The 12,913-nt window shown below is 45.6% G+C and overlaps 1 protein-coding gene across 1 annotated transcript in view; it reads left to right on the top strand.

The window, feature by feature from the left end:
- LOC149359441 (uncharacterized) overlaps window positions 1-12,913 on the top strand; it is a 151,088-nt gene that overhangs the window by 87,769 nt on the left and 50,406 nt on the right. The window lies entirely within an intron of this gene.

Raw genomic sequence — 12,913 nt, 5'->3', positions numbered from 1 at the left:
TTTCAACTGTCAGAAGTTTGGCCACGGCTCACAGAGTTGCCGCGGCCGCAAAACCTGCGCGAAATGCGCTTCGAAGGACCACCCTTCTGAGGAATGCGACGCAGCACTACGCTGCGCGAATTGTGAAGGAGATCACTCAGCATACTCCAGGGCGTGTCCGTCCTGGAAAATGGAGAAAGAAATCATCACCATTAAGACTAAAGAAAACATTTCATTCAAAGAAGCGAGGAGGCGTTTTGCGCTTACCAATACATTCTCCTTCACAGCGAAACCCAACTTCGCTGATGTGGTGCGCGGGGGCGTAGCACCACACAGCGCTCCGGCACCTGCCGCGGCCACTTCCACCGCGCCTGTGGCAGTGCCATCCACGCCCCAGGCAGAGACAGCGAAAGCTGCTCTGCCAACTACAAGCCAGGGAGTGCCGGCCCACAGGTCAGCATCCCGCAGGACTTCCCCCCGTCGGGGGAGGCCTGACACCCACACACCCGCGGCTTCTTCGCGGTCGTCCAGCACCTCTTCCGAGGTGATGGACCAAACTCCCAGCCCGCCTGCTCTACAGCGGCGGAACAGCTCTCTTGAGCGAAAAAAGGCAGGGCTAGCATAACGGCCCCAGAACATAAGTAAACCTCTCGTTGCTCCTACCCCAAAACACAAACATGGCTTTTTCTGGTTCAGTGGAACTGTAGAGGAATATTGAGAAATTACGATGACATAAAAAACATTTTAGGGTCAATGTCACCCGTAGCCTTATGTCTCCAGGAAACCAATCTAGGTCCACAACATATGAACATCCTGAAGCATTATAAAACTTTTAGACGAGATCGTGAGCAGGCAAATAGACTCTCTGGAGGCGTCGCGATTATCGTACAAAGCGGCATTCCTGCTCGAGAAATAAAACTCAGAACAAAACTTGAAGCCGTTGCGGTCAGTGTCGTCAGCCATAAAACAATTTCTCTCTGTTCTGTATATATTCCTCCACATTCTACATTAACAGTCCACGATTTACAAGAACTTATCAATGAACTTCCAGAACCGTATCTAGTAGTTGGGGACTTTAACGCTCACTCCCCCTTTTGGGGAAGCGAGCACTGTGACTCTAGGGGTCAAATAATCGAAGATTTTATCCTCACAAACAATGTATGTCTTTTAAATACAGGAAAAGCCACCTACTGCTCCCCTGCCTCGGGGAAAATGACCTTTTTAGATTTGTCTTTTAGCTCACCTTCTGTTTTTAATGATTTTAAATGGGATGTCATTGACAACCCATATGGCAGTGACCACCTCCCTGTACTAATCACTTTAACATCCACACCGGAAATAATCCCAACAAAACCGCGGCGCTGGAAACTGCATTTAGCAGACTGGGGACTTTTTAAAGCAAAAGCCACCTTAGAAAATATACTTTTACATAATTTAAGCATTGACCAAATAAACGAATTGTTCACAAATTGTATTATAACCGCCGCACTCACAGCTATTCCTCAGTCGTCAGGAGTGGCGCGACAAAGCCATAAAGTATGGTGGACAAAGGACTGTAAGCAAGCCAAAAAACAACAAAACAGAGCTTGGGGTATATTCCGCAGGTATCCGACACATGAAAATCTCGTTAATTTTAAGAAGGCAAGAGCCAAAGCTCGGTACGTCCGTCGGTGTGCCGAGAAAGCATCATGGCAGAGTTATGTTTCATCCATTAACAGTCAGATGACATCTAAAAAAATGTGGGAGCAGGTTCGCAAATTAAATGGAAACTTTTCACCCTTCACAATTCCTTTTTTAACAACACCTGGCACACAAACAAGCATAGGGGAACAGGCAGACATACTGGGAGAACATTTCGCTGCAGTTTCAAGTTCATCACACTATACACAGTCTTTTTTAAAACACAAAAACACAGCCGAAAGACAAAGACTTCCAACTAGTGGAGGTGCAAACCAAAAATATAACAGTGTGATTACCCTCCAAGAAATAAATACAGTACTGTCTGCTGGTAAAAAAACTGCTCCAGGACCCGACCAAATCCACTACGAAATGCTGGCACATCTATCTCAACCTGCCGTAGAGTCACTTTTAAGGTTCTTCAACATAGTTTGGATATCAGGCAAAATACCTGAGGCCTGGAAAAAAGCTATTATTGTACCGTTTCTTAAACCTAGTAAACCCCCAGCCTCTCCTAGCAGTTATAGACCCATAGCCCTGACCAGTTGCCTCGCCAAAACCTTCGAAAGTGTCCTAAATATAAGACTAACCTTTGTTCTTCAATCCTGTGAACTTCTTGCTATCCACCAGTGTGGTTTTAAAAAGGGATGCTCCACTACAGATCACCTAGTCCGTCTCGAAAATACAGTCAGACAAGCTTTTATACACAAACAACACTGTCTTGCAGTCTTTTTTGATTTAGAAAAAGCATATGATACTACCTGGAGGTTCGGAATTCTTCAGGACTTAGCTGAACTTGGCATCCATGGCAGAATGCTGAACTCCATTAAAGACTTTTTATCTAACCGCTCATTTAATGTCTGTCTAGGCTCGACCCTTTCGAGGGATTTTATTCAGGAAAATGGAGTGCCTCAAGGGTGTATTTTAAGCACAACTCTTTTTATTGTGAAAATGAATTCTCTTAACAAAATAATACCAAGGTCTGTTATGTATTCACTATATGTAGACGACCTCCAGATAGCTTACACATCCTCCAACATATCAACATAAAGACAAATCAAGCTAACAATAAATAAACTGACAACATGGGCAGACAGAAATGGTTTCAGATTTTCCCCACAGAAAACAGTGGCCATTCTGTTTTCACTCAAACGAGGCTTACAGGCGGACCCCACCCTACACCTTAACGAAATAGATTTACCAGTATAAAATAAACATAAATTTCTAGGCATAACATTTGACAAAAAACTCACTTTCCTGCCTCATATTAACACATTAAAAAAGAAAACTTCCCGATCACTGAACATACTCAAAGTCCTTTCACATAAACATTGGGGTTCTGACAGGGCAGGGCTTCTAAAAATTTTTCACTCTGTGGTACGATCCTCATTGGACTATGGTAGTATAGTAAATGGTTCAGCAAGGCCATCGTACTTGAAACGACTGGACCCAGTGCACAATTTAGGTTTACGTCTTGCAACTGGCGCTTACAGGACGTCACCCATTAATAGCCTCTACGTTGAAACAAATGAACCATCTCTTACAGATAGAAGAAGCATACTTACATGCTCATACGTCCTAAAAATCCGTTCCCTACCAAAACATATCTGTTACGAAATAGTTACAAAGTGTCCATCCAGAACACTTTTTAATAATAAACCACAAACTACCAGACCACTCCTCTTGCGTTTTGAAGAGATGTGCGAGAGTCTCGGTGTACTGAACACATTACCTAACATTGCGCTCAGACGAGAGCCACTACCTCCATGGTACAACTTCCCTGCAATATGCGATTTCACTCTCACACAGTTTCACAAAAAGCAAACCCCGCAACAACATATAGTACAAGAATTTCTTGCACTGGAGGAAAAATACAATGGTTTTACGGATTTTTATACGGACGGTTCAAAAACAGCCACCTACGTAGGAAGTGCGGTAGTACGAGGGCATGAGAATGAAATAATCAGACTTCCACAGTGTGCATCAATTTTCACAGCCGAATGTTACGCTGTATGCTTGGCCGTAAAAAAAATAGTAAATGAAAACCTCAGAAACAGTATTATTTACACGGACTCCCTTAGTTTACTTACAGCTCTCCACTCTAGAAATGCAATTACTCCGATGCTCGATGACATAATACACAACATAACAAAAGCCATAGCTCAAGGAAAAAACATAAAACTTTGCTGGGTGCCGAGTCACGTTGGAATTAAAGGCAACGAGAGAGCAGACCTCTGCGCTGCGCAGGCTCGTGGCAAGCAAATAAAGAAAGTAGACATTCCCTTTAAAGATTGCATGAACTCGGTACATTCTGAAATAAGGAAAAAATGGCAGTCCGCTTGGGACAATGAATCAAACAACAAACTACATTTTGTAAAACCAGTTTTAGGCGAATGGAAATCTTGCACCCACCAAGAACGCTTCAAAGAAGTCATTATTTGTCGTCTTCGTATAGGACACACTCACCTGACACACAATTTCCTACTGACAAAAAAAGATCAACCTATTTGCGAGGAATGCGGAGTTGAAGTTACGATTAACCACATTTTATTCTCTTGTACGAAATTGGAAAAAATAAGGAAAAAGTACTTCACTCAATTTTATAACGAATACATCCCTTTTCACCCTAAACTGCTTTTAGGAGATAATGCAATTGTTGATATATCACATGTTTTTAGCTTTCTTAAAGAATCAGGATTTCTTAAGTGTCTCTAAATGTGTTTTACCCACTGGTCTGTTTTAATTCTAATGCACCTCAGCCACTTTCTCACTCCCGAGAAGACGGCTGACGTCCCTATTCCATCGGTTGGGGACCTCGAGATCCTTGCACAGCCAAGGATGGCTGCTGTGTTTTCCGACCCTCTTTAAAGCTTTTACTATAAGTCACTTCTAAAATTTTGTCTTTTATTTTTCTAGGTTCCATGAATTAACTTTTTAGGCCCTTTACACCGCCGTTCATTTAGTCTTTTGTATAACATCCTATATAAAACAATTTTCTTTACCCTGAGCTTGGCGCATAATAGCCTTAGTTGCTTATGCGCCATTAAACACAACACAACACAACAACACAACCCAAAGGCGCGTTTTCCACCAATAACGGAGAGGAGTAACCTTGGCCTCTTTTAGACGCATGCTAAAAGACAAAACAAAAAACCTTTCCGTCAACAAATGGACGAGATTATTCATGAAATTCTTTAAGTTTGACCCTTTACGCCAAGCTTGCGGCATAGAGGTTACAAATTAGGAGCAGGCTTCTACCGGTCAGAGTTCGCCACACTAGCGAACCAGATAGGCGAACATGTGCGTTCTGCGCGCACTGCTGTCTGCGCCATCTTCACTAATTACTTACGAACCCAGCCTCTCACTTTCCCTCGAGAGTAAGCGAAGCAATGAAACCAATATCGGGCTCACGCCGGCTTCGTCCATCATCGTGAAAACGCGTACCAACACGCAGCTTGGATTGTTAGCAGCCATCCGCACCTGTCTAAGCATCTTGCCGCGCTACCCTAACGAGTCTCTTCCTAAAGGCGGCAGATGAAAACCGAGTGATCAGGAGGGGAGGTTAGTGACGAGGGAGAGAGAGCTGACGGGTGTAGCCGCAAAATTAGTTGGTCTCCGACCAGCGTGCAGATAAACGAGCACGCCTAACGGGACACCCACGCTTTGAAACGTGGCGCACATTGCCATGTGGTAAGGTTTGATTATGCGAGTTAATGGTTCTCTGCAGGATTGATTTGGCGGCGGGGTGTATAGTCCTAGGACTTGCGAAAGCCCTTCATCTTTCGGTGAAAAACAACGGTCGTGGTCCTAGTTGCTCTGCATAGCTTTTTTCTTCACAGTGGTGCTCCTTAAAACAATGAAGAAACGCTCTGCTTTAGAGTGTGATATACTCATCACTCTTTCTTCGTGTTTGGCAAAGACGAAACGTCTTAGTTCTTGCTTTTCTTTAAATAAATGAGTAAAAAATTCAAACCACAATATACCGATATTTGTATCGTTAAACTTATGCAGCACACAACGGCTAAATTAGTAGTTGAACAACTGAGTGCTTCAACTTCCCATCATTGTCCAAGATCTGTATTTTGTAACCTTTCTTTTACATCTGTTCTCTTTTTCATCTCATCGCCACTGGAGGCTTTGATACAGGTGCTGGAGAGCCTATCTTCGCTCGCATTTTTTGCCATTTTCGATTTTTTCTCAAAGTTATAACACAGGTATGGTCACACGTGCATTATCTTAAAAAAAAGGTATAATCCTAAAACCGAACGCGGCATAAGCTATAAAGTTATATGAAGCAAGCATTACTATTCTAATAAACAGTAGCGAGTTCGGACTTGTTTGTGCACCTTTGCTCCTCATCTCGACAGAAGTGCTGCATTGTCGCGCGCAGTGACCAAGACGCAGATCGGAGTTTGAACAATTCCAACCGCAATTACTAGGGGTAAGCTAAGACGTACTTTTAGCCTGACATAGTACTCATTCTAAGCTAGTGAACGTTGTCAAAGAAGATATTATAAAGACCAGAGTCAATACCCTGGAGGCCTCTGTAGTGCGGTCATTCTGATACCTGCGAGTGTAGCTTCTAGAGCCAAGCTTTGTCGCAATCCTGCCAGCTTTTTCTTTAGACCAGTTGCCTGGAAGGCAGTAAATTGGTCGCACAGGTTCCAGGCACAGAGTGCGGTGCGAACCCCACAGTGTTAAATATAGGAGCGAAAGTATACTAAACTCCGCTAGCAGAAGTTTATTCTTTTCTTCAGGAAGACAAAAGGGGGGGGGGGGGGGGTGCTTTGCACCACAGGTTGTCACCACCTCCCACTTAGAAATGTGCGAGAAGTCTGTGCTGTGTGTGTGTGTTTTTTAACGATTATGACTTGAGCATCAAAGAGCTCAAGCTATCCTGACCATGCCCTAAACTGTTTTTGCGATCGGCATCGGAAGTAGCATTTGGTATGCAAGAATAGTATGCAAGTCGAGAGATTCCTTTGCCTCCTGACACCCCTGCGGCTGCGAGGAGTGCATTTCTACAGCTTCCGTTTGCGTGCGCTTGAAACCACAAAACGGTTCTTCCGGTGGAGAGAGAGTACCTAGTGTTTTGTTCCTTTTTTTTCTTGCTTTTGCGCCACCGTTCAGATGGTTCCCAGACCCTTTAGGCTAATAAGGCTTGGGCCAAAGGTATAAGCACATACTTCTTGCAAATTTGGCGCACACCTCTGCTGGAAGTACTGCTCCTCGGGTTTTGCATAATTGGGACATTACCGCGTTATCACCGAGCATGCAGCCCGTAGTTTGCGGTCGCTCCAAGGTTGCTTTTGCGGCCCCTGTTGGAGGTTCGTGACGCACTATGTTTTTGCGAACTGCACCTTTACTCCAGCTTTAGAGGTATGGAACGTATCAAAGTTAGAAAGGCTGCGACCGGTCTTAATACGCATGGTTGTTTTTTGCGGTCTTCAAGCACGGAAGCCATACTATGCGCCTTTTGGATCGGTGCCGCTAGAGGTGCAACACATGAAAAAAACTAATGGTGAGCTCAGAGAATAGTTCACTGTGCTCTACGCTGTGAAAAAGAAATACTAGACATGAGGAACTGCCAACTGAATTCATGCGTTGTCATGTCACCATGCTGACCAACTAAACTTTTTTCCTGCTTGTTTGCTAGAAGTGACAAAACAGAGAAAGGGACCTACACAGGCCGTTTCGCCCAGTGTCTAATTTCGCTCTTTCCGATTGAAAAAAAAAGATATACTCGCGACTCATGAACTAAAGCGCTCCTTTGCACGTTGCCTAGAAGTGACAGAACATAGAAAGAGACCTGCACAGGCAGTTTCGTCCAGAGTCCATGTGCATGCCCTCTCTGGTTAAGCAGTTGATCGGAATAAAGCATGCTGAACGAACTAACCCTGCTTGTTGCCCTGTTAGCTTCGCACAAGCGCAATCTAGACCGTGTTTGCCACCATCGTCGCGGCAGCGTTGCCTCAGGAGCTGCCGTTTTAACGGCCTCTGCCCCCTGGTCTTCCCTGCACGCGTCGCTTAAGGCTCGCCTGGTCAAATTACCCGTACGATGTGTCCGGGGATTACCGGCGCTTTCTTAGGGCGAAGATTCTCTAATCCGGTCCCATCTGCGCGCCGCACAAGAGCGTTGATGCAGCCCCTCCCTCCCTCCCTCCCTCCCTCCCTCCCTCCCTCCCTCCCTGCCTCCCTCCCTCCCTCCCTCCCTCCTTCTTTTTTTTCTGACATCTGGGAGCTTTGCCTCCCGCCAAGTTTTTCGGCCGCGCTCTTGGCCGTTTCTATGAGCAGCGTCAATATTAGCTCAGCGACGCATTATCCCACTGGAATTCGAGTAGAGCTTAGGTAATGAGTTTTACTACACTGTGCTGCAGCCGACTCTGAACCTCCAAACTGACGCACGGATTTACAATCGATATTTTCGTTTAGAAGCCGATATAGATGTTTTGTCTTTAGACTACGGGCGATACGCGGCAGTGTAGTTGTGCGCCTTTCAGGGCTATAAACTGATGGCAGCAATGATGCTGTTGGTGATGTGCCCAACCCTTCATGCGGGAACTGGATTTCGTTGTGAAAAGCCTGATCGGAATCAGGTGGAGCAGCGTAAGGGTTACAAAGTCGTGACAATGCGTGAGCTGTAGTTACATCATAATAAAGCGGAAGAAGCAGTACGGTAATACATACTGAAACGTAAACCAACGTTGCGCAGGTATTCTGTTACATTTCATAATTTCAGAAAGGTGGAACTGCTAACGCATTAAAACTTGTAGCGGTACAGACCGAAATGATATGGGTGATTTTTTCCTTTAAGCAGGCCTACGGGCCAAGTAAACATGAAAATGACCTCACAACTGCAGTGCACAGCGTGAATCAACAGTTACAAAGGATTGTGTGCCGGCAGTTTCGGTCTCGGTCGGCTCAGCGTTGAAGTACACCTTGGCGTCCCAGTCGACGTGACATCCCGGGCTACCTGGGCTACCACATTCTGGTGCCGTCGGCGTCATTGGCACGCACTGGTTGTTCCTGTGAACAGCCATGGTGTTTCGGTGCGTCGCTATTATTTTGGCAAGTATACTTTGACGTCCCCCGATTGGAGGGAAATGCAGAGCGGCTGCTCGCACAGCATCCAAGATCATAATAAAATATGTTCTACTAAACGCCTGCGAATGGAACTTGCTACCAGCCACCGCCTTACGCCCATGAAACAAATAATATCGTTTGTATGCGTTCGAATTTTTTTTCTGTACCTCCTTGATTTGCTGCTGTCTGTAAGGCTGCACTACTTCGAAGCTATGCGAAGTTGAACACCCATTGATGTTGTCTTTTGGCCTACAGCGCACTTATAGATGATGTGCTCGGTCCGAATTAAAGTTTCTGCTGTTCAAGACAATGTATAACTTATCTGTTATAACTTAATGTTATAACTTGTGTTACAATTAACTTATAACTGTTACAAGAAGCGGGGTGTTTCCTTATTTTGTTTCTATGAACGCTGGTCAGAGCTCTTCCGTAGCTTTTGCTGGGACCATCAGCTTTCGTAAACAAAACGTAAAATCGCGCCAGAGGTTTCGGCATCATCTTGGAGACGATTTCGGAAGATAGAATTAAGCAAAACTTGACACGCTAGTGGATGCGTGGTACTATAGCTGACCTGCTCTCCGAACGGAATGCGCAAAGATGTGGCAGTTACGACGTCCAGTCAGCGCATTGTCGAAGAGGTGCATGTGCATGATAAGCAGGGTGAGGACATGCGCAAGCGGTGCGGACAGGACTAGGAGGGGGAGGCTGTACGCAGTAGCATGCTCGATTACGCATCTCTAACGTGCGCAAGCTGGTCATAGGCTGATTTAAGGACACAAGTGGACCTGCTGAAATTTTTGCTTGCAATATTTTTTTTTTTTAGAGCAAAGTTTACAAGGCATGACTTACGTATATGAGAGAAGCAAGTGCTCTGCCCTCACCAAAAGCCCCATGGAAGAGCCGCGCAAAAGTCAGCTAAAGTATACCAGTGACACTCAATAGCTTATTGGAAGGCATCGAACACCAACTATTCGCTTTACTTCCAGTAAACAACAAAAAGTTTGCGTTTATCCATCAGGAGATGAAATCTAATGTCAATGCTTTGATATCTAGACCTGCCTGGAAGTAACGCAAGTGTGAAGCAAGTTACAAATAAAAAGTGCGCACGTAACCGACGGTGCTGGAAAAACAAGGAATCACATAAATTCGTACTTGCCCATCAACCGCAATGTTCATGACAGATAAAAGTCGACGCATTCAATGTTTGAAGCCATTTGTACTTTATTTTCTATCTCCGCACTTTGTTTTCTTCTGTCACACTTTGCATTTTATTGAAGCATATGCTTTGCAGTACGTCTATCTGCGCTGTACTAGAAGAGCACCTGTGATATACGCGACGTGTCGCCTGTCATAGAAGGAATAACGCTTGTTAATTGCACGGTGGGGCTCCGTCTGACAAAAGGGTGGAAAACTGGGCTAGCTGGTACGGATCCATGTTATCGAGGTCATGAGCTTTCCTGCTATTTTGTTTTGTTTTCTGTTTTGCATATATTGCGTGTCCCAATGAATGTTTTGTCAGTTGATAGTGAGCACCTGTACTGTCCTTCTACGTCTCAGTCCTTCGTCCTTGTGGTGCCTCGATAATATGGATGCCTCTGACAACTTCTTTTTTTTTACAGCGGCCGCTGTTAAGTGCTATCTCCTACGTTTCCCGTTGTCATAGTAGTAGTAGTAGTAGTATGTCGTAGTCGCCAAAACCGGTAGGTGCGTTTCCAATGGAACCAGTAGGAGGATGCTTGCCGCCAAAGAAGAGGAAATGAGAGCGGAGAAATGCTCAGACGGAGGATGGTTACCCTGTTAACATGACAAGAGTGTAAAAGGCCGAACCGGTGGGTTCTTGCCACGGGAACCACACGGAGCGCACTTACCGTGGAAGTAGGAGAAGGGTTATTGTGAAAGAAGGAGGGTGTGACCTGAGCGTAGGAAGGCGTAATCGGAAGGTGGTTACCGCGGGAACCATGAGGAAGACGGTTGCCGTTGAAGGAGGAGGACGTGGCGAGGGCAGAAGAATCGCCAAAACAGGATGGGGGGGGGGGGGGGGGGTGTTTCCGTGGAAGGATGACGGTATATTGTGAGACCGTCAGGCGCCAATGGAGGGTGGTTGCAACGGGAACAACCCGATGTGCAGTTACTCTTGAAGTAGGAGTACGGTATGGCAGGAGCATAAGAAGGCGGAGCCGATTGGTGGTTGCCACAGGAACCAGCCGGAAGATAGTTGCCCTGGATAAGAAGAGAGGTTACTGTGAAAGGAGGAGGACATGACGAGAGCGGTGAAAACAGTACTCGGAAGGTGGTTACCACGGATACCGTGCGCAAGGCGGTTGCCTTGGAATTACGAAGATGTGGCCAGGGCGGAGCATTCGCCAATCGGGGGGAAGGGGGGGGGGGGTGTTAACATGGAAGCAGGAAGGTACATTTTGAGATCGTCCGGCGCCAGCGGAGGGAGGTTGCAACGGGAACAACCCGATGAGCAGTTACTCTTGAAGTAGAAGTATGGTATGGCAAGGGCATAAGAAGGCGCAGCCGATTGGTGGTTGCAGCGGGAACCAGCCGGAAGGTAGTTACCCTTGGTGAGGAGAGAGGTTACTGTGGAAAAAGAAGGGTATGGCGAGGGCGTAGCAATCAATAACCGAAGGCTGGTTGCCGTGCAGTTGAGGAGGGAACGTGCAAAGAAGGCGGCGGAGGACTGTAGCGCAGTACACCTGCAGCAGCTGGTGCGAAACGCGCCTTCCGAGGAGAGGGTCGTCGGTGGCTCCACGAGCCTGAGCAGCGGTTCGGAAAAGAGAGTTTAGCCAAAACTAGTATTTGTGGAACACCTAAAAAAGAACGGTCTAGAACTATGCAGATATGAGGCCGCTTTCGTATTTTCTACCTCAGTTTATCGCAAAGTATAATAGCCTTGACATGTTTTGCTGAATCTCGCGTTACACGATGGTAAACGTCTTGTAATTTTTGAGACATATTTTCAGAGGGAAGACGAAGTTCTAGAGTAGAAAAAAAAAACTCTACATCCAACAGCATGCCAGCACAGTACGCGTAAAGATGGAATGGTTAGGCCGAGACACCTAAGGGTATTTTCCCCTGCGCACCCTGATATCAGCGAACGTCGTCCAACACGTTCTTGTAAAAGTGGCAGCAGCCAGGATTTAGTCAGTATAATATGTACCCGTAGGCAGTCATTAGTTTCCGCTTCTGCTATCCTTTTAGGTTTGCTGCGCTGCCATAGGCACATAATGATGCGCTTAGTTTTCTGACATTCTCTAATTGTGCACGAGGCTGCTGTCTTACTATTTCTGTTTCTTTCTTCAAAAAGCAGGTTTCTTCTTGGCCCTACAAGCGGGCTTCGCATCTCGTTCATCTTGCCATAAAATAGTCCCGCATACGCGGACGTTCGTGCGCTGCTGGCACTGAGACAACGCAGATGCGAACAAGACCCAGGAAAGTGGCTGACCCTAGCAACAAGGGGACAAAGATGACAGAGTAAAGGTAACAGATGGACTTCCGGTCGCTTGTCGCTTCCGGACCTCCCATGGTTTGTCGTGGGTGTATCTCAAAGTTTTTTTTGCTCGTTATTTCTTCTGTTTTCTTTCCCCATTTCTTTCCCTAAGAGAAAAGATGATGGACAGAGCGGTGATCCGGTGATCAGCAAGCCAGAGCGAAGTTACACAATGACTCTGAAAGTTGGTGTGATGCTCTAATACTCGCATGCTCATGCCAATACTTCTTTCTTGGCGTCGGTATGTTCAGCGAGCACTTTTCCTTTCCCCCTCTTTCACTTCCTTCTTTTTCCTTCTTTCATTGCACCGTTCCGGGCGCCTAACAATAAAGTGCAACATTTACCTCGCCTTTCATTCCGTGCGGGCATCATAAAACTACTTTCAAAGCTTCCTCACGTAAAGATTCGTGATCGATCAGTCCATTTTGTTTTTATTCCGTTTTGTTGTATATGAGCTTTGAGGTCGTACGCTTCTCGGCCTTCCTCTCGCTCTCTTTCTCGTGTTTCTTGCTCCATATATTTTCGTTTTCTTTCTATACATATTATTATACGAGTTGTTTTGGTACGTGAAACTCTATAAACCAAGCCTATTATTATATTAATATGCTAACAACCTCCATTACCAAAATAGAGTTAAAATATTTTGAGGTGAAATTCAGATATGCTGCCATTTAGAAG

This window comes from Amblyomma mixtum, chromosome 2 (genome assembly GCF_055824585.1).
Source record: "Amblyomma mixtum isolate Tamu chromosome 2, ASM5582458v1, whole genome shotgun sequence".
NCBI lineage: Eukaryota > Metazoa > Arthropoda > Arachnida > Ixodida > Ixodidae > Amblyomma > Amblyomma mixtum.
This window is presented reverse-complemented; position numbering and strand designations above follow the sequence as displayed.